Here is a 23,635-nt window from a genome sequence, read left to right as displayed (position 1 = left end):
ATTCGTTATATCAAATATTCCAATTTTTTTTTCCATCTGAACACAGGATTCCTCTCTGCTTCTTGCTTGTGGGCCAATGAGAAGGAAGCAATGTCAAGTTCACAACAATACTTAGTGCACCAATCAGTAATCTGTAGTCAGACCTGCTAAAATTTAAAGTTGCACGTAGTGCAAAAAAATATTCTGATCACTGCCGATTAGCGCAATAGCAAATATAATGTAGCACTTGACTCTATCTGCATATAAAGCTATACTAATGTTCTGCCGTGCCAACCATTTCTCCAGTCACTTATACCAGCTTGGAAAATCTAGCCAAAGTGACCCACGTCTGTATTTCGTGTTATGAATTTGCATTACATGATTTTTACATTGCCGATTTTTCGCATTCAATAAAATAATCTTGAATTCTCAAAATTTGCGAATATATGACATATATTCTACAAAATATTTGTGAAATATTGCAAATTCGAATGTAGCCCCTGCCGTTCATCACTAATAGGCACTGCTTCTTGGTCTGTACAAATCACCTTACTTCAGTTACCTGCTTATCTGTAATTTTAATCCTAGCTATAATGAAAACACATCTGTGTATACATATAGTTGGACAGGATCCAACATTCATAATAGGTGACTATCAAACCTTATCTATTATGTCCTTGTAGAATGATCTCTGCATAGGTCACAGAGCATGCCTAAAAAACTCTCCTATAGAAGACAATAAGGCCAACTCCAGACCATTGTGTGGCCCATGTGGCTGGCTTAAAGCAATTATTTAAATGCCTTTTAAATGCTGTAAAAAACAACTAGAGTTGAGCGGACACTTAGATGTTCGTGCTCGACGGGTTCGGCCGAAATTTGGAAAAAAGTTTGAGTTCGGGACCTAAATTTGACCCGAACTTGACCCGGAATCCTATTGAAGTCAATGGGGACCCTAACTTTTGAGCACTAAAATGGCTGTAAAAATGTCATTGAAAGGGCTAGAGGGCTGCAAATGTCATCAAAATGTGGTTAAGAGCATGGCAAGTGCTCTGCAAACAAATGTGGATAGGGAAATGACTTTAAAATAACATAAGATACGTAAAAATAAAAAATAATAATCTTGATTTAGGAGGACAAGGTCCATATGGAGTAGGAGGTTGAGGAGGCGGTGGATGTAGCGTTGTAGGTGGAAGCGGCGGTGGAGGAGGAGGAGGTAGCCTACACTGCTTTTTGGTTTAAATTTTTTATTTTTTTAAATTAGGGTACACCCCAAAACATTGGGAAATATAACCTGTGATAACCCCAGCACCTCCAAGGGGTAAAGGGCAAGCTCAGGCCATGTGCCCAATTTGGAGACCCAGAAGTTGCAGGTGCTGACCCCTGTCAGTCAGTTCGTGTAGGCGTGTGCAAACTTACTGCCCCACCATGTCGCACGTCCCCGTGATGTTCACGATCCAATTTAATATCTGCTCTATCAACTTTCGATGTTCTTTTCTGCGCCTACCATGGTGATCACGGGTGGCGGGGAATCAGGGTTCCACGCCGGAGAGGGAGCGTGAGAAAGAGAGACCACATCCAAGGGAGGATTAATTTTTTCAAATTTAAAATTATAGAGTTGAATTATGGGACAAATTATTAAAGCATAAAAGTGTGACAACTTTTTAAAGTTTAAGCATTGAATGAAAGGATGTGGCGCGCATTAATTTCTGAAGAATTTATAAAATTTTATTCCCTGTCAACTATGCAGAGCAGGGGTTTCTATCCAGCAAAATTTGAAAAATGTCACCTGACAATGTAATTGACGATTTTTAAAAATTTATATTCCTGTCACCTATGTAGAGGTGACATCCACCTTCCATTTGGATATCTTCTCTATCAACTTTCGATGTTCTCTTCTGAGCCTACCATGTTGATCACGATTATCGGCGAATCAGGGTTCCACGCCGGAGAGGGAGCGTGAGAAAAAGAGACCAAATTTAAGGGAGATAAATTTATAAAAAATTTTGGGGATCGAGCGGTAGTGTAGTAAAAGCTGTTAAATTGCAAATGTGGGACAAATTACAGAAGCCCAAATGTGGGCCAGAAGAGTAAAGCGGAATTATGGGAAAAATTATTGAGGCGAAAATTTTGGACAAATTACAGAAGCCCAAATGTGGGCCAGAAGAGTAAAGCGGAATTATGGGAAAAATTATTCAGGCGAAAATTTTGGACAAATTACAGAAGCCCAAATGTGGGCTAAAAGAGTAAAGTGGAATTGTGGGAAAAGCTGTTAAAGCGCAAATGTGGTACAAATTACAGAAGCCCAAATAAGGGCCAAAAGAGTAAAGCGGAAATGTGGGATAAAGTATTGAAGCGCAAATGTTGGCCAAAAGAGTAAAGCGGAAATGTGGGACAAAGTATTGAAGCGCAAATGTGGTACAACTTGTTAAAGTTTAATCATTGAATCAAAGGAGGTGGCGAGCATCAATTAAAGGGTTTCTACCACCACATTTTGACCTAATTACCTGTCAGACACTAGCGATCTGCTAGTGTCTGCTGTACCTAACCATGCTATTGTAATTCCTTTCTGTGCAGCGGTTACCCTAAAAAACATAGTTTTATTGCTATGCTAATGAGCCTCTAGGTGCTATGGGGGTGTCTTTTCAGCACCTAGAGGCTCCGTCCACTCACTATTTCCGCCGCCCAGTGCGCTCCAGCCCGCCCCTCTCCTCTAGATTGACAGCCCACTCGTGCCTGCGCTGTGTGCTTCTGTATTCGGCACAGGCGCAGTGACTGTTGGACTGCTCTCTGCGCTGTAATCGATGCAGGTGCAGTGAAGATTTCGGCGCAGGGAGACAGTCACTGCGCCTGCGCCGAATACAGAAGCGCACGGCGCAGGCGCGAGAATTTGGCCGAGATGCAGAGAAGTAGTCTGTCAATCTAGAGGAGAGGGGAGGGCTGGAGCGCGCTGGGCGGCGGAAATAGTGAGTGGACGGAGCATCTAGGTGCTGAAAAGACGCCCCCATAGCACCTAGAGGCTCATTAGCATAGCAATAAAACTGCGTTTTTTAGGGTAACCGCTGCACAGAAAGGAATTACAATAGCATGGTTAAGTACAGCAGAAACTAGCAGATCGCTAGTGTCTGACAGCTAATTAGGTCAAAATGTGGTGGTAGAAACCCTTTAAATAAGAATTTCTGAAATTTTATTCCCTGTCACATATGCAGAGCAGGGGTTTATTCACGTCTAAAATTGTATAATGTCAACCCAAGAATGTAACAGAAAAATTAGTGAAATTTATTAACCTGTCTACTTGGTAGAGCAGGGGTCTTTGACAGAAAAAAAATTGTTTATTGTCACCCGAAAATGTTAAAGAAAAATTATTGAAATTTATTAAGCTGTCAACTAGGTAGAGGAGGGGTATATTACACCCAAAAATTGGTGAATTTCACCAGAAAATGTAACTGACAATTATTATTTTTTTAAACTTGTCTACTAGGTATAGCAGTGGTACATCACACCCAAAAATTGGAGAATTTCACCAGAAAATGTAACTGACAATTATTTATTTTTTTAAACCTGTCTACTAAGTATAGCAGTGGTACATCACACCCAAAAATTGTTGAATTTGAACTAAAAATGAAACTGACAATTTTTTTTTTACCTATCTACTAGGTTTAGCAGTGGTACATCACACCCAAAAATTCGTGAATTTCACCAGAAAAATTGAATTGACTAATTATTATATATTTTTTCTGTCTACTAGGTATAGCAGTGGTACATCACACCCAAAAATTGGTGAATTTCACCCGAAAATGTAACTGACAAAGTAGTGAAATGACATAAAATAAAATACTTACAAAAAAATAAAAAATTTGATTTATGAGGTGGAGTTCCATATGGAGTAGGAGTTTGAGGAGGCGGTGTAGGTGGAAGCGGTGGTGGAGGAGGACAAGGTAGCCAATACAGGTGTTTTTTTTTTATAAAAATTTTAAAAATTAGGGTACACTCCAAAAGAGTGTGAAATATCCAAAATACAAGAATGAGCAATTGCGCTACAGTATAACAATGGCTGGTTAGTGCCGTTATACATGTCTATTCTGCACAAGGTACGGACAAGTCCTGTGGGATCCATGCCTGGTTCATTTTAATAAACGTGACGCCCCTGCTGTGCTAAACACATGTTCAGATAATACACTGGCTGCAGGGCAGGCCAGAACCTCCAAGGCGTAAAGGGCAAGCTCAGGCCATGTGCCCAATTTGGAGACCCAGAAGTCGAAGGGGGCAGACCCGCGTCATTCAGTATGTGTAGGCGTGTGCACACATACTGCTCCACCATGTTGCTGAAATGCTGCCTCCTGCTAAGACGTTCCATATCAGCTGGTGGTGCTGGTTGTTATGGCGTGCTGACAAAGCTTTTCTACATTTCGGCCATGCTAACCCTGCCTTCTGAGGTGCTGGCGGTGCCCCAGCTGCGTTGGCGACCTCTTCCTCGTTCTCTGCCTTCGCATTGTGCTTCCACTGTGCCCCCGCTGTCAGGTGGGAATGCCACCAGCAGCGCGTCTACCAGCGTGCGCTTGTACTCGCACATCTTACGATCACGCTCCAGTGACCGAATTAAGGACGGTACGTTGTCCTTGTAACGGGGATCCAGTAGCGTGGCCAACCAGAAATAAGCACAAGTTAGAATGTGGGCAACTCGGCGGTCATTGCGGAGACACTGCAGCATGTAATCGCTCATGTGTGCCAGGCTGCCCAGAGGCAACGAAAAGCTGTCCTCTGTGGGAGGTGTATCGTCTGTGTACTCTGTATCCCCCCAGCCAGGCACCAGTGAGGGCCATGAGCTGGTCTGGGTGCCACCCTGCTGTTAACATGGTTCCTCCTCCTCCTCAATCTCCTCCTCCTCATCCTCCACCTCGTCATCCTCCAGAGCTGTGCCCTGGCTCGAAAATTGTGTACATGGCGTTTGTGGGTGCAGGAACCCACCCTCGGAGCGACTTGTGAATGACTGGCCGGAAACCCTACGAAATGATCCCTCTTCCTCTTCCTCCTCCTGTGCCACATCCTCTTCCATCATCGCCAGCAGCATTTTTTCAAGGAGGCATAGAAATGGGATAGTTACGCTGAGAACGGCGTTATCGGCACTGGCCATGTTGGTGGAGTACTCGAAACAGCGCAACAAGGAACACAGGTCTCGCATGGAGGCCCAGTCATTGGTGGTGAAGTGGTGCTGTTCCGCCGAGCGACTCACCCGTGCGTGCTGCAGCTGAACTTCCACTATCGCCTGCTGCTGCTCGCAGAGTCTGGCCAGCATGTGCAAGGTGGAGTTCCACCTTGTGGGCACGTCGCATATGAGGCAGTGAGCAGGAAGGCCGAAGTTACGCTGCAGCGCTGACAGACAAGCACCAGCAGGGTGAGAATGCCGAAAGAACGCACAGAAGGCCCGCACTTTATGCAGCAGCTCTGACATATCGGGGTAATTTTTATGGAATCTCTGCACCAACAAATTCAGCACATGCGCCAGGCAAGGGATGTGCGTCAAACTGGCTAGAGCTGCTACGAGATTTCGTCCATTATCGCACACCACCAGGCCGGGCTTGAGGCTCACTGGCACCAACCACTCATCGTTCTGTTGTTCAAGGCCCGTCCACAGCTCCTGCGCGGTGTGGGGTTTGTCCCCCAAACAGATAAGTTTTAAAACTGCCTGCTGTCGTTTACCCCGGGCTGTGCTGAAGTTGGTGGTGAAGGTGTTATGCTGACCGGATGAGGAGCTGGTAGAGGATGAGGAAGGAGAGTAGGAGAAGGAAGTAACAGGAGGCAAACTGAAGCACCTTGCAATCCTCGGTGGTGGAAGGACATGCGCCAAACTGCTATCCGCCTCAAGCCCAGCCGCCACTGCATTTACCCAGTGTGCTGTTATGGAGATATAACGGCCCTGACCGTGCTTACTGGTCCACGTATCCGTAGTCAGGTGCACCTTGCCCAGGGCCGGCCTTTGGGGTGTGCGGGCCGCACAGGGCGCCATAGCAACAGGGGCGCCGGGCGGCCGACAGCCCGCCGTGACGCAAATCTTTATTCTGCAGGGCCAGTGTGACGCAGGTAGCGCTCCAGTCCGGACTAAAGGAGTGAAGAGGGGGCGGGGCTCGTGGCCGCTCTGAGCTCCGCTCTCTCTGCTGCCTGGCTGGCCTGCGCCTGCCTGTCTCTTTAAGAGAGCAGACGGCAGACCAGTGGCTGCTGGAGACGGAGCGTAGCTGCCGCGGCCTGCACTGCACAGGCACGTCTTTCCTTTTGACGTTGCCAGTGCCACTGAGCTCCGCCCCCAGAGAGAAGACGGAGCGCGCCCAGCAGACACAGCAAGGCCCACGCGGCAGGCGGCAGCAGCACTACAGCTAGAGGAGGCTAGAGCTAGTCGTCTATGGTCTATCTACAAGAACAAGTATGTATTTATTTGGAAAATGAGAAATGTGTGTGCCAACAGTGCCATGGGGGATGGGGGGACGGGACAGAGATGCAGCATCTGGAGGGGACAGGGAGAAATGTGCCAACAGTGTGCCATGGGGGATGGGGGGACAAGACAGAGATGTGCTGATGCTGCCCATCTGGAGGGGACAGGGAGAAATGTACCAATCATTGGTAGGTACATTTCTCCCTGCCCCCTCCAGATGGGCAGCAACATCAGCACATCTCTGTCCCATATTCCTCTCCCCCAGCACATCAGTTACCTTTAGGAGGGGGGGGGATATGATTGGTGGCTATGTGCACAATCCGCATCATCCAACCCCTAATGCCCCCCAAAATGCCCGGTGTGGGGGGGGGGGGGTATGACAGGCAGGAGGAGTAATGTGTATGCGGGCCCTTGCCCTGCACTCGCTCAGCTGTGCTTGCATACATATTGTGCCCTGTGTCCACTGTCCTGTGCCCACTCTGCTAAAGCCTGGCATAGCCCAGCTATGCCCAGCTTTACCAAAGCAGACAGGCAGGAACTGTGATGTGATCATATTTATTGTATGTATGTGTGTGTGTGTGTGTGTGTGTGTCTGTCTGTCCCTGTGTGTGTGTGTGTCTCTTCCTGTCTGTCACCATCACCATGCCCACTGTTCCTATGTCTTGACGCAGCTGCATCAGGACGTTCTGTGCGGAGGAAGAAGAAGGAAGAGGAGGCAGCACCGCCAGCAGGGAGTCCGTGCGATAGACACAGGAAGGCACACTAAGGATTAAGGTAACACTACCACATGATCTACACTAGTGTTATCTGTGGTTTTACATAGGACTGCAGGTAACACTACCACATGATCTACACTAGTGTTATCTGTGGTTTTACATAGGACTGCAGGTAACACTGCCACATGATCTACACTAGTGTTATCTGTGGTTTTACATAGGACTGCAGGTAACACTACCACATGATCTACACTAGTGTTATCTGTGGTTTTACATAGGACTGCAGGTAACACTACCACATGATCTACACTAGTGTTATCTGTGGTTTTACATAGGACTGCAGGTAACACTACCACATGATCTACACTAGTGTTATCTGTGGTTTTACATAGGACTGCAGGTAACACTACCACATTATCAGCACTAGTGTTATCTGTGGTTTTACATAGGACTGCAGGTAACACTGCCACATGATCTACACTAGTGTTATCTGTGGTTTTAAATAGGACTGCAGGTAACACTGCCACATGATCTACACTAGTGTTATCTGTGGTTTTACATAGGACTGCAGCTAACACTACCACATGATCTACACTAGTGTTATCTGTGGTTTTACATAGGACTGCAGGTAACACTACCACATTATCAGCACTAGTGTTATCTGTGGTTTTACATAGGACTGCAGGTAACACTGCCACATGATCTACACTAGTGTTATCTGTGGTTTTACATAGGATTGCAGGTAACACTTCTACATTTTCAGAAATCAGAGAGCCATCACTGTCTGTGTTATCTGTATTCAGAGAGCTAAGTGTTATTTGTGGTGTTACATAGGACTGCAGGTGACATGTATTACATTATCTGTAGACTGTACTCAGAGAGTTATCACTGTGTTATCTGTAGTATATTTGTTACAAAGATTTTTTTCCTCTTTGTGTGTGTTTATGCGACCAAGTGTAAGGGGGGGGGGGGGGGGCCCATAAGGTTAGCTCGCACAGGGCGCCTGAACACCTAAGGCCGGCCCTGACCTTGCCACAGATAGTGTTGCGCAGTGCACACCTGATTTTGTTATCTACTTGGTTGTGCAGGGAAGGGATGGCTCGCCTGGAAAAGTAGTGACGGCTGGGCACGACGTAGTGTGGGACAGCCACCGCCATAAGGCCTTTAAAACTATCCGTCTCCACTAGACGGAATGACAGCATTTCAAAGGCCAGTAATTTTCAAATGCTGGCATTCAGGGCTAGTGATCGTGGGTGGGTAGGGGGGTACTTCCTCTTCCTCTCCAGCGTTTGGGAGATGGAGAGCTGAACGCTTCTGTGGGACATTGTGAAGATGCTTGGTGACCCAGGTGCTGGTGTTGCTGGCAGATCCTCTGTTTGCTGGGTGGCGGGTGGCACTGTGACTCCAGAGGTGGATGAAGAGGCCGAGACTGCAGCAAAAGAGGAAGCAGGAGGAGCCAGAGACCATTCTTGGTTTTTGAGGTGTCTACTCCACTGCAGCTCGTGCTTTTTACTTAAATGCCTGGTCATGCAGGTTGTGCTCAGCTTGAGAACGTTTATGCCTCGCTTCAGGCTCTGATTGCACAGCGTGCAAACCACTGGTGTCTTGTCGTCAGCACATTGTCTGAAAAACTGCCACGCCAGGGAACTCCTTGGAGCTGGCTTTGGTGTGCTCGGTCCCTTGCTGCGGTGGGCAGTAGCAGGCGTACTGTCTAGAGGACGGTCGCTCCGCTTTTGCACCCTGCTCCCTCTTCTGCTGTGCTGGTGGCTCTGTGCGACCACCGCCTCTTCCTCCAAACTACATAGGTCACTCGCATGACCTTGATTCCATGTAGGGTTGAGGACCTCATCGTCCTCCACATCATCTTCCACCCAGTCTTCACCCTTGCCCCCCTTGTCGGTCTGCACACTTTTGAAAGCCCCAGCAGTTGGCACCTGTGTTTCGTCATCATCCGAGACGTGCTGCAATAGTTCTCCCATGTACTCATCTTAAAAGATAAGTGGTTGGGCATCAGTGCACTCAATCTCTTCCACTTCTGGGGCAGGGCTAGGTGGATGGCCCTGGGAAACCCTGCTAACAGAGTCATCAAAAAGCATAAAAGACTGCTGCATGACTTGGGGCTAAGACTGCTTGGCTGATTTGCAAGGGGGTGAGGTGAAAGACTGATGGACATCGGCTGTAGGTGCCATCTATGGTCTTTCAGCATGAGACTAGGTGGGAGACAATGTGAAGGAACTGGAGCCACTGTCAGCAACCCAATCTACTATCGCCTGTACTTGTTCAGGCCTAACCATTTGTAGAGCCGCATTAGGCTGACAAAATACCGCTGCAGGTTCTGTCGCCTACTCGCACCTGAGGAAGGGGTTTCACTTGTGCGTGTAGCTGGCACAGATCTACCACGTCCTCCCCCTGCAACAGGAGCTCCACCAGCAGCACCACGACCTGGCCACGTCCCTTATTTGATGCTCTCCTCATATTTCTCAAATTTAGGATCTTGCCCTAAATGGTTATTTAATAGTAGAATAGAACAACAGTATGTACAGGGTGCATCTCACACGCCCTGAACCAGACTAGGCCTCAATTAAATTTGTTTGCCAAAAATGCCTGTATTTCAAATACCTGAATAAAACCCCTGTATTTAAAGGTTGTATCTCACACGCCCTGAACCAGACCAGGCCTCAATTAAATTTATTTGCCAAAAATGCCTGTATTTCAAATACCTAAATAAAACCACTGGATTTAAAGGGTGTTTCTCACACGTCCTGAACCAGACTAGGCCTCAATTAAATTTGTTTATTAAAAATGGCTGTATTTCAAATACCTGAATAAAACCCCTGTATTTAAAGGGCATTTCAAACGTCTTGATGATGTAAGGGCGCAACAATTGTGTATTTTGCCCCAAAAAGGGTGTTTTATTAAAATAGGAATATAAGCCCTGTATATACAGGGTGTATCTCACACTGCCTAACCCACACTAGGCCGCAATTAAAGATTTGTGCACAAAATGGCGGTATTTCAAATACCTGAATAGAACCACATTATGTAAAGGCTGTATCTCACAATGACATATGCAGCAAAGGCTGCAAATAACATTTTTTTTTCCACAAACGGGTGTTAGTTTAATAACTGAATATGACAGCAGTATATAACCCTGGAATTTCAAACGTGCTGATGCTGCAAGGGCTCAACAATTTTGTATTTTGCCCCAAAATGGGTGTTTTATTAATAGAAGAATATAAGCCCTGTATATACAGGGTTTATCTCACATGGCCTGACCCACACTAGGCCTCAATTAAATATTTGTGCACCAAATGGCGGTATTTCAAATACCTGAATAGAACCCGCTGTATTTAAAGGGTGTATCTCACAATGACATCTGCAGAAAAGGCTGCCAACTAATTTTTTTTGCCCAAACGGGTGTTAGTTTAATAACTGAATATGACAGCAGTATATAACCCTGGAATTTCAAATGTGCTGATGCTGCAAGGCCTGAAAAATTGTGTATTTTGCACAAAAAAAGGTGTTTTATTAATAAAATAATCAAACCCCTGTATTTAAAAGGTGTATCTCACACGCCCTGAACCAGACTAGGCCTTCTTTTAATTTTGTTTTCCCAAAATGGCTGTATTTCAAATACCCTTTATATACAGGGTGTATCTCACACGCCCTGATCCACACTAGGCCGCAATTAAATTTGTTTGCCCAAAATGGCTGTATTTCAAATACCTGAATAGAAGCCCTGTATTTAAAGGGTGTATCTCACACGCCCTGATCCACACTAGAACGCTATCAAAGAATTGTGCCCAAAATGGCTTTATTTCAAATAACTGAATAGAAAGACAGTATGTAAAGGCGGTATCTCACAATGACATTTGCAGCAAAGGCTGCCCTCAAATTATTTTTTTGCCCAAACGGGTGTTTGCTTAATAGCTGAATTTGACAGCAGTATATAACCCTGGAATTTCACACGTGCTGATGCTGCAAGGCCAGAAAAATAGTAGAATCTGGCAAAAAAGTGTGTTTTAAAAAATCCAGATAATTATGGCTGTATTTCTAGCTTAAATTGCACACTGACTAATACAGATGTTGTATATTGCCAAAAAAGTGTTTTTTTGGTAACAGAATATGAAAGCTGTATATATTAAACTTGAATTTAACACTTGCAGATCTGGAAAATAGTGTTTTTTGGCAAAAAAAGTGTGTTTTTAAAAACCCAGAAAATTATGGCTGTATTTCTAGCTTAAAGGGCTTCTGCCACCCCACTAAACTCATTATTTTTTTTTTTTGGGGTACTTATAATCCCTATACTGCGTCATATCTATACATTATGTTATTAATCATTTTCGTTCTGTAGATAAGGCAAAAAACGTACTTTTATAATATGCGGCTGGCCCTGTCAATCAACAGGAGGAGGGGGCGGTTTTTTGCGGCTGCTACCAGCAAGTAGACGCCCTACTTGCTGGTAGACAGGTAATTAGCATATTATAAAAGTACGTTTTTTGCCTTATCTACAGAACGAAAATGATTAATAACATAATGTATAGATATATATCGCAGTATAGGCATTATAAGTACCCCCAAAAAAAAATATGAGTTTAGTGGGGTGACAGAAGCCCTTTAAATTGCACACTCACTAATCTAGATGTTCTATATTGCCAAAAAAGTGTTTTTTTTGGTAATAGAATATAAAAAGCTGTATATATTAAACTTGAATTTAACACTTGCAGATCTGGAAAATAGTGTTTTTTGGCCAAAAAAAGTGTGTTTTTAAAAACCCAGAAAATTATGGCTGTATTTCTAGCTTAAAGGGATTCTGTCACCAGGTTTTGGCCTATAGAGATACGGACATGCACGGCTAGATCGCCGCTAGCATGTCCGCAATATATCTGTCCTATAGGGCTGTGCGGTTTTAATTTCTTTAAAAAAAGATTTTATAGATATGTAAATGATTCTTGAATGTGTCCAAGGGGCTGTACTAACCTTACTTGTGCCCAGCCGTGCCCAGCCACGCCCGCCTGTGAAGGAGCCCAGCACCGCCTATGTCCTCCGAATCTCCTCCTTTCATCAACGATAGATAGCCGTAATCTTGCGATGCGCGAAATCGCGCATGCGCAGTGCCGGTATAGTGTTCCTTCCCTGTGCTGGCATCAGCCTCAGGGAAAGAACTGCGCATGCGCGATCTCGCGCATCGCGAGATTACGGCTATCTATCGTTGATGAAAGGAGGAGATTCGGAGGACATAGGCGGTGCTGGGCACGGCTGGGCACAAGTAAGGTTAGTGCAGCCGCTTGGACACATTCAAGACTCATTTACATATCTATAAAATCCTTTTTTAAAGAAATTAAAACCACACAGCCCTATAGGACAGATATATTGCGGACATGCTAGCGGCGATCTAGCAGTGCATGTCCATATCTCTATAGGCCAAAACCTGGTGACAGAATCCCTTTAAGTTGCACACTGACTAAGCATGCAAATGCACCAGATGTTGTAAATGGCCAAAAAATGTTGATTTTTTTTTTTACAAACAGATTATTTGTGCTGTTTTTAAAGCTTGGATTTCAATGTCCCAAAAGCTCAGATGCAGTGCTGGTGCACTGAGCTTGCATAAAATGGCCGCCGCCGCCCACCTAACTAACTTATAAAAGTTATTTATTTTTTTGGTCACTGGGCTCAGGGCAGGATAAAAAAAATTGTGCCCTGCACCCACACAACACGATGTATGTAGATCGCTGAGTTAGATTCACACTTTGAGCAAAGGTTCTCTCCTATTCTCTCCCTATAATCACCAGCAGCATCCTCTCCCTGCACTAAGCACAGCAGAGTGACGTGCAGCGCTACGTGACTCCAGCTTATATAGAGGCTGGGTCACATGCTACACTGGCCAATCACAGCCATGCCATTAGTAGACATGGCTGTGATGGCTTCTAAGGGCACAGAGTTAAACGCTTGTGGATTGGCTGCTCTGCAGCCTTTCAAAAAGCACCACAAAAGCACCGATCACCGTAACCGAACCCAAACTTTTACTGAAATGTTCAGATTCGTGTCCGCGGTCCAAAAATCCTAAAGTTCGGTACGAACCCGAACTTTACAGTTCGGGTTCGCTCAACCCTCAAAACAACTGATGTTAAGGAAACATAATAAATTAATCTGTAATCAGAAAATAAAAACAGATTAGTAAAAAAGGATGTTTGTTGCTATCTGGTTTTTGGTGATACACATCTACAGGTAAAATTGCATAAGAATTCTGTTCTCTTTATTGCTCACTCTATAATTTATATGCTCCTTCCCATTATTTTACCTGTCTCTCTAAATAAATAAGTATCTCTACTTTATTGGACTCTTAGCACCTTTCAAGCGCCAAGTAACTAATTTACATTTCCCTATTCAAAAGGCAAGTGTCTCAGCCCAGGTGAATTCCCGGTATTATAATTGTCTTATACTGTATTATGAAAAAAGTAATAAAAAAAGACATTGCCTCCCAGCTTCTTATATTTATGTAATTTACTAATTGACAATGAGTGTTGGACCCCCCCCCAATATCTGGAGACCTGTATTTTAAACATACCAAAAGAGGAAAAATGCCTAGAGCTTTGTTAGTTATAGGTAGAGTTGAGCGAACACCTGAATGTTCGGGTTCGAGAAGTTCGGCCGAACTTCCCGGAAATGTTCGGGTTCGGGATCCGAACCCGAACCGAACTTCGTCCCGAACCCGAACCCCATTGAAGTCAATGGGGACCCGAACTTTTGGGCACTAAAAAGGCTGTAAAACAGCCCAGGAAAGAGCTAGAGGGCTGCAAAAGGCAGCAACATGTAGGTAAATCCCCTGCAAACAAATGTGGATAGGGAAATGAATTAAAATAAGAATAAAAAAAATAAAAATGACCCAATATCAATTGGACAGAGGTCCCATAGCAGAAAATCTGGCTTCACGTCAGCAGAGAATCAGTCTCTTCATGCCATAGCAAAGAATCTGGCTTCATGTCAGCAGAGAATCAGTCTCTTCATGCCATAGCAGAGAATCAGGCTTCATGTCACCCACCACTGGAAGAGGCCACTGTCACATATTTAGGCCCCGGCACCCAGACAGAGGAGAGCGGTCCAGTAACAGAGAATCTGGCCTTATGTCAGCGCAGAATCAGTCTTCATGTCATAGCAGAGAATCAGGCTTCACGTCACCCACCACTGGAACAGGCCACTGTCACATATTTAGGCCCAGGCACCCAGACAGAGGAGAGCGGTCCCGTAACAGAGAATCTGGCCTTATGTCAGCGCAGAATCTGTCTTCATGTCATAGCAGAGAATCAGGCTTCACGTCACCCACCACTGGAACAGGCCACTGTCACACATTTAGGCCCAGGCACCCAGGCAGAGGAGAGCGGTCCCGTAACAGAGAATCTGGCCTTATGTCAGCGCAGAATCTGTCTTCATGTCATTGCAGAGAATCAGGCTTCACGTCACCCACCACTGGAACAGGCCACTGTCACACATTTAGGCCCAGGCACCCAGGCAGAGGAGAGAGGTCCCGTAACAGAGAATCTGGCCTTATGTCAGCGCAGAATCTGTCTTCATGTCATAGCAGAGAATCAGGCTTCACGTCACCCACCACTGGAACAGGCCACTGTCACATATTTAGGCCCAGGCACCCAGGCAGAGGAGAGAGGTCCCGTAACAGAGAATCTGGCCTTATGTCAGCGCAGAATCTGTCTTCATGTCATAGCAGAGAATCAGGCTTCACCTCACCCACCACTGGAACAGGCCACTGTCACATATTTAGGCCCAGGCACCAAGGCAGAGGAGAGAGGTCCCGTAACAGAGAATCTGGCCTTATGTCAGCGCAGAATCTGTCTTCATGTCATAGCAGAGAATCAGGCTTCACGTCACCCACGACTGGAACAGGCCACTGTCACATATTTAGGTCCAGGCACCCAGGCAGAGGAGAGAGGTCCCGTAACAGAGAATCTGGCCTTATGTCAGCGCAGAATCTGTCTTCATGTCATAGCAGAGAATCAGGCTTCACGTCACCCACCACTGGAACAGGCCACTGTCACATATTTAGGCCCAGGCACCCAGGCAGAGGAGAGAGGTCCCGTAACAGAGAATCTGGCCTTATGTCAGCGCAGAATGTGTCTTCATGTCATAGCAGAGAATCAGGCTTCACGTCACCCACCACTGGAACAGGCCACTGTAACATATTTAGGCCCAGGCACCCAGGCAGAGGAGAGAGGTCCCGTAACAGAGAATCTGGCCTTATGTCAGCGCAGAATCTGTCTTCATGTCATAGCAGAGAATCAGGCTTCACGTCACCCACCACTGGAACAGGCCACTTTTAAATATTTAGGCCCAGGCACCAAGGCAGAGGAGAGAGGTCCCGTAACAGAGAATCTGGCCTTATGTCAGCGCAGAATCTGTCTTCATGTCATAGCAGAGAATCAGGCTTCACGTCACCCACCACTGGAACAGGCCACTGTCACACATTTAGGCCCAGGCACCCAGGCAGAGGAGAGAGGTCCCGTAACAGAGAATCTGGCCTTATGTCAGTGCAGAATCTGTCTTCATGTCATAGCAGAGAATCAGGCTTCACGTCACCCACCACTGGAACAGGCCACTGTCACACATTTAGGCCCAGGCACCCAGGCAGAGGAGAGAGGTCCCGTAACAGAGAATCTGGCCTTATGTCAGCGCAGAATCTGTCTTCATGTCATAGCAGAGAATCAGGCTTCACGTCACCCACCACTGGAACAGGCCACTGTCACATATTTAGACCCAGGCAGAGGAGAGAGGTCCCGTAACAGAGAATCTGGCCTTATGTCAGCACAGAATCTGTCTTCATGTCATAGCAGAGAATTAGGCTTCACGTCACCCACCACTGGAACAGGCCACTGTCACATATTTAGGCCCAGGCACCCAGGCAGAGGAGAGAGGTCGCGTAACAGAGAATCTGGCTTCATGTCAGCACAGAATAAGTCTTCATGTCATAGCAGAGAATCAGGCTTCACGTCACCCACCACTGGAACAGGCAACTTTCACACATTTAGGCCCCGGCACCCAGACAGAGGAGAGGTTCATTCAACTTTGGGTTGCCCCGCAATATAATGGTAAAATGAAATAAAAAATAGGATTGAATGAGGAAGTGCCCTGGAGTACAATAATATATTGTTAAGGGGAGGAAGTTAATGTCTAATCTGCACAAGGGATGGACAGGTCCTGTGGGATCCATGCCTGGTTCATTTTTATGAACGTCAGCTTGTCCACATTGGCTGTAGACAGGCAGCTGCGTTTGTCTGTAATGACGCCCCCTGCCGTGCTGAATACACGTTCAGACAAAACGCTGGCCGCCGGGCAGGCCAGCACCTCCAAGGCATAAAAGGCTAGCTCTGGCCACGTGGACAATTTGGAGACCCAGAAGTTTAATGGGGCCGAATTATCAGTCAGTACGTGGAGGGGTGTGCACAGGTACTGTTCCACCATGTTAGTGAAATGTTGCCTCCTGCTAACACGTTCCGTATCAGGTGGTGGTGCAGTTAGTTGTGGCGTGGTGACAAAACTTTTCCACATCTCTGCCATGCTAACCCTGTCCTCAGAGGAGCTGGCCGTGACACAGCTGCGTTGGCGACCTCTTGCTCCTCCTCTGCCTTCGCCTTGGGCTTCCACTGGTTCCCCTGTGACATTTGGGAATGCTCTCAGTAGCGCGTCTACCAACGTGCGCTTGTACTCGCGCATCTTCCTATCACGCTCCAGTGTAGGAAGTAAGGTGGGCACATTGTCTTTGTACCGGGGATCCAGCAGGGTGGCAACCCAGTAGTCCGCACACGTTAAAATGTGGGCAACTCTGCTGTCGTTGCGTTGGCACTGCAGCATGTAGTCGCTCATGTGTGCCAGGCTGCCCAGAGGTAAGGACAAGCTGTCCTCTGTGGGAGGCGTATCGTCATCGTCCTGTGTTTCCCCCCAGCCACGCACCAGTGATGGGCCCGAGCTGCTTTGGGTGCCACCCCGCTGTGAACATGCTTCATCCTCATCCTCCTCCACCTCCTCCTAATCCTCGTTCTCCTCATCCTCCAGTAGTGGGCCCTGTCTGGCCACATTTGTACCTGGCCTCTGCTGTTGCAAAAAACCTCCCTCTGAGTCACTTCGAAGAGACTGGCCTGAAAGTGCTAAAAATGACCCCTCTTCCTCCTCTTCCTCCTGGGCCACCTCCTCTTCCATCATCGCCCTAAGTGTTTTCTCAAGGAGACATAGAAGTGGTATTGTAACGCTGATAACGGCGTCATCGCCACTGGCCATGTTTGTGGAGTACTCGAAACAACGCAACAGGGCACACAGGTCTCGCATGGAGGCCCAGTCATTGGTGGTGAAGTGTGTCTGATCCGCAGTGCGACTGACCCGTGCGTGCTGCAGCTGAAACTCCACTATGGCCTGCTGCTGCTCGCACAGTCTGTCCAGCATATGCAAGGTGGAGTTCCACCTGGTGGGTACGTCGCATATGAGGCGGTGAGCGGGAAGGCCGAAGTTACGCTGTAGCGCAGACAGGCGAGCAGCGGCAGGGTGTGAACGCCGGAAGCGCGAACAGACGGCCCGCACTTTATGCAGCAGCTCTGACATGTCGGGGTAGTTGCGAATGAACTTCTGCACCACCAAATTCAGCACATGCGCCAGGCAAGGGATGTGCGTCAAACCGGCTAGTCCCAGAGCTGCAACGAGATTTCGCCCATTATCGCACACCACCAGGCCGGGCTTGAGGCTCACCGGCAGCAACCACTCGTCGGTCTGTTGTTCTATACCCCGCCACAACATATGAGTTTCAGAATGGCCTGCTGATGTTTACCCCGGGCTGTGCTGAAGTTAGTGGTGAAGGTGTGTGGCTGACTGGATGAGCAGGTGGAAGAAGAGGAGGAGGAAGCTGAGTAGGAGGAGGAGGAGACAGGAGGCAAAGAATTTTGCCCTGCGATCCTTGGCGGCGGAAGGACGTGCGCCAAACAGCTCTCCGCCTGGGGCCCAGCCGCCACTACATTTACCCAGTGTGCAGTTAGGGAGATATAGCGTCCCTGGCCGTGCTTACTGGTCCACGTATCTGTGGTTAGGTGGACCTTGCCACAGATGGCGTTGCGCAGTGCACACTTGATTTTATCGGACACTTGTTTGTGCAGGGAAGGCACGGCTCTCTTGGAGAAGTAGTGGCGGCTGGGAACAACATACTGTGGGACAGCAAGTGACATGAGCTGTTTGAAGCTGTGTGTGTCCACCAGCCTAAATGACAGCATTTCATAGGCCAGTAGTTTAGAAATGCTGGCATTCAGGGCCAGGGATCGAGGGTGGCTAGGTGGGAATTTACGCTTTCTCTCAAATGTTTGTGAGATGGAGAGCTGAACGCTGCCGTGTGACATGGTTGAGATGCTTGGTGACGCAGGTGGTGGTGTTGGTGGTACATCCCATGTTTGCTGGGCGGCAGGTGCCAACGTTCCTCCAGAGGCAGAGGAAGAGGCCGAGGCGGTGGCAGCAGCAGCAGAAGAGGCCGAGGCAGCGGCAGCAGCAGAAGAGGTAGCAGGGGGAGCCTGAGTGACTTCCTTGTTTTTAAGGTGTTTACTCCACTGCAGTTCATGCTTTGCATGCAGGTGCCTGGTCATGCAGGTTGTGCTAAGGTTCAGAACGTTAATGCCTCGCTTCAGGCTCTGATGGCACAGCGTGCAAACCACTCGGGTCTTGTCGTCAGCACATTGTTTGAAGAAGTGCCATGCCAGGGAACTCCTTGAAGCTGCCTTTGGGGTGCTCGGTCCCAGATGGCGGCGGTCAGTAGCAGGCGGAGTCTCTTGGCGGCGGGTGTTCTAATTTTGCCCACTGCTCCCTCTTTTGCTACGCTGTTGGCTCGGTCTCACCACTGCCTCTTCCTCCGAACTGTGAAAGTCAGTGGCACGACCTTCATTCCATGTGGGGTCTAGGACCTCATCGTCCCCTGCATCGTCTTCCACCCAGTCTTGATCCCTGACCTCCTGTTCAGTCTGCACACTGCAGAAAGACGCAGCAGTTGGCACCTGTGTTTCGTCATCATCAGAGACGTGCTGAGGTGGTATTCCCATGTCCTCAGCATCAGGAAAAATAAGTGGTTGTGCGTTAGTGCATTCTATCTCTTCCACCCCTGGGGAAGGGCTAGGTGGATGCCCTTGGGAAACCCTGGCAGCAGAGTCTTCAAACAGCATAAGAGACTGCTGCATAACTTGAGGCTCAGACAGTTTCCCTGATATGCATGGGGGTGATGTGACAGACCGATGGGCTTGGTTTGCATGCGCCATCTGTGCGCTTTCTGCAGAAGACTGGGTGGGAGATAATATGAACATGCTGGATCTACTGTCGGCCACCCAATTGACTAATGCCTGTACCTGCTCAGGCCTTACCATCCTTAGAACGGCATTGGGTCCCACCAAATATCGCTGTAAATTCTGCTGGCTACTGGGACCTGAGGTAGTTGGTTCACTAGGACGTGTGGCTGTGGCAGAACGGCCACGTCCTCTCCCAGCACCAGAGGGTCCACTAACACCACCACGACCATGTCCACGTCCGCGTCCCTTATTAGATGTTTTCCTCATTGTTCCCGTTCACCACAATTTTGAGAATGGCAAATTTGGGAATGCTTTTTCAACCCAGAACAAAAAGTCTGCTTTTGCGGTCACTACAAATAACTTGACCAGATAAAACACTGCAGATTTGGTTGAATAGAGATGTGAGACCTGTTTTTTTTTGCGCTGTGTGACAGGTATAGGTTTAATCACAGAATCACACTTCTATCAGCACGCTAGCGTGTGTCTTAGGTTTTTCTGAATGACACTATCAATACCTTCAATGTAAGATTTTCTTTTTGGGATAGATTTCAAGTAGGCCTCAAATACCAGAAACTAGTTATTTTTAGAATGGCAAATTTGGGAATGCTTTTTCAACCCAGAACAAAAAGTCTGCTTTTACGGTCACTACAAATAACTTGACCAGATAAAACACTGCAGATTTGGTTGAATAGAGATGTGAGACCTGTTTTTTTTTGCGCTGTGTGACAGTTATAGGTTTAATCACAGAATGACACTTCTATCAGCACGCTAGCGTGTGTCTTAGGTTTTTCTGAATGACACTATCAATACCTTCAATGTAAGATTTTCTTTTTGGGATAGATTTCAAGTAGGCCTCAAATACCAGAAACTAGTTATTTTGAGAATGGCAAATTTGGGAATGCTTTTTCAACCCAGAACAAAAAGTCTGCTTTTACGGTCACTACAAATAACTTGACCAGCTAAAACACTGCAGATTTGGTTGAATAGAGATATGAGACCTGTTTTTTTTTTTGCGCTGTGTGACAGGTATAGGTTTAATCACAGAATCACACTTCTATCAGCACGCTAGCGTGTGTCTTAGGTTTTTCTGAATGACACTATCAATACCTTTAATGTAAGATTTTCTTTTTGGGATAGATTTCAAGTAGGCCTCAAATACCAGAAACTAGTTATTTTGAGAATGGCAAATTTGGGAATGCTTTTTCAACCCAGAAAAAAAAGTGTGCTTTTACGGTCAATACAAATAACTTGACCAGCTAAAACAGTACAGATTTGGTTGAATAGAAATGTCAGGTCTATTTTTTAGGCACTGGGTGACAGGACGGATAAACATATAATCCAGCTCACCTCCGTAGTAGAGTATATGGTCCCGGCTCCAGGGGCCCTAGGGGAGTGTTCCCGTGGCAGGCTGCAGGTAAGGAGAAAGAAGGTCCCGGAGACAAATGGAGTTCCTCTATCAGCTTTCCTTTAATTTTGCATAAAGTTGACAGACATCACCACCCTCCACATGACATAATATTGACGCGTTTCGGGTAGACACCCTTAGTCGTAACACCATGTCAAGTGTGGCTTTTCTATTTAAAGGGAGTCAAAGTTTCCTCCACCCACCGTGGGGAAAGAATCAGTCACTCCATAGGTTGCCACACACCTTGACACACCCTTTAGTTTCTTGTATCAATTACTACTATAATTGGCAACACTCTGTGCGAACATTGATCCGAGCGTATTAACCCCTACAATACCGAGGTACTCGCTTGGCATCAAAAGCCGCACCGTGTGACCATACTGTCATATTTTAAAATCGCATAGTATATATGCTCAATCCCAATACATAAAGTGAAACAAAAACTGAAATGAAAAAATGACCCTCAGCATTCCAACACTTTGTAGCTCATTATGTTCTAGCAAATAGTGTCAAATTGCACAATAAGCTAACAATGTGTTTGGAAAAATACAAATAGAATTAGTATAAAACAAAAAACAATCCATTGCGGCCGGCAGATCTCTATGTGGGACAACATCAGTAGCAATCAAAATACATATACATGTGACCTTAATAAATACATGGTTTGCAGTAAAAACTGATTGCTGCAATATTATTACAATTTACTAATTGTTTGATTGCCCCATAGAGAGAGAAAAGAGAAAATAAACGCACTGTCTAACTGCAGTTCTAAAGCTTGATAAGTGAATGAACAGAGATGTGTGCTGTAAATGAAAAGACAAAAAGGGCAAGCTATGAAAGCACTTATATCCTTCTTTAGCCTTCATATGTTCCCTTATATGGCCATACTGTCAGCAGTGAACATTTGCCATTTATTTTAGCAATTTGATAGATCACTGGTAGACATAGGTCAGTTCTTTTCTCAAATTCAGACCCGCTGGAGTTCTAGTCGCAAGTCTGAAGATCCAATAGGCTTCCCTAAGAAGGATTTTCTTTCGGTAATCTCCGCCCCTTTTGGGGGCCAAAACTCGTTCAATAGCATAGGCTTGAAAATATGACACTTGGCGTGCATGTGTTTTTATAAAGTGCCTAGCTATGTTCGAGATATTTAAGATGTTAGGATTATTAATATAATTGAGATGTTCTAGGATGCGGTTTTTAAACCTGCGGGATGTGCTGCCTATATACATGAGATCACAAAACGTGCATTTAATTGTATAAATAACACCCTCTGTGTTACAGTTTATATAACTACGGATGGGGTATTTGCACGTATGGTCCGAGTTTTCAAATGTTTTTGTGGGCAGCACATAACCGCAAGTTTTGCAGGGATTTCCTCCGCATTTAGTAAATCCTTTGTAGACAAGCCAGTTTTGCTTGAAATCTGCTCCCTTATTGCAGGCAGTATACAGGGATGGAGACAGGGAGCAGGACAGAGTTGTAGCCCTTCTAGACACAACTCTACACCCTGATTTGAGGGCTTGGTATAGAATGTGGTCATCGTATAATATGGGCAAGCATTTTTGTATTACAGTACTAATTGCATTAAATTCGCTACTATAGATTAAGGATAGCGTAGGAACTCTGTCCTGGTCACTGTCTCCATTCACCCCGGTTCGGCCGGCAGCTGATTTAATCTTAGACTTCTTTTTTGGGGTTCCAAACAACATATCTCCTCTCTTTTTGTTGGAGGCTATCTCTCTTCCCCTCTTTATCATCCACATTGGATAGTTTCTATCCTTTAATCTTTTCTCCACCTTACTAAGTTCTTCCTCCAGTTTAGCTGTATCGCTGCAGTTTCTAACTGTACGTGTAAATTCACCCACGGGGATTGCTCTGATGGTGTGGATAGGATGGTGACTTTTAGCATTTAGTATGGAGTTACCTGCCACTTCCTTCCTATAAGTGATGGTGTGCACCACCTCACCAGAAACCCCGCGGAGCGTCAGATCAAGAAAATTGGCATGAGAAGCATGAGCTGTACATACAAATTGTAGGTTATAATCATTGTTGTTTAAATATGCCTGGAGGTCTGGGACGGCAGACACACCGCCGGCCCATACCATGAGCACGTCGTCGATGTATCTGCCGTACCAGACCAAACCAGGCATAAAAGGATTTTTAAGATCGTAAATATACTTCTCCTCCCAGTATGACATTGTCAGATTGGCCAATGATGGGGAGAATTTAGCTCCCATTGACACACCGCGGGTCTGTAGGTGGAACACACCATCAAACATGAAGTAATTGTGGGTTAGCAGAAAATTGGTAATTTCACATATAAAATCCACATGCCCTGGACTAAGTCCAGTATACCGGTGGAGATGGTATTCCATCGCCAACAGAGCAACCCCGTGGGGAATGGAGGGATAAAGGGAGACCACATCTGCCGTGATCCAGCAGTAGTCTTTCTCCCAAACAAATTCGTACATTGCTCTCAGTACATCCGCTGTGTCCTTCAGGAACCCTGGGGTGCGCCTGGCCAGCGGCTGGAGAACATTGTCCAGCCAGCTGCCCAGGCGCTCCATCAGGGAACCTATCCCAGACACTATGGGGCGAAGGGGGGGGGGGTGGACGCCTTTATGGACTTTCGGCAATGCATGCATAATCGGTGTGACTGGGGCATCCACACACAGATATTTATATTCTCTGTCGCCAAAGATCCCTAGATCCTTCCCTTTCTGTAATAATGACATATAACTAACCATATAATCCCGTAGTGGATCCTTCGGTAACTTGCTGTATGTGGATGTATCAG

Source organism: Bufo bufo, chromosome 5 (genome assembly GCF_905171765.1).
Source record: "Bufo bufo chromosome 5, aBufBuf1.1, whole genome shotgun sequence".
Taxonomy (NCBI): Eukaryota; Metazoa; Chordata; class Amphibia; order Anura; family Bufonidae; genus Bufo; species Bufo bufo.
Note: the sequence above shows the minus strand (reverse complement) of the source record.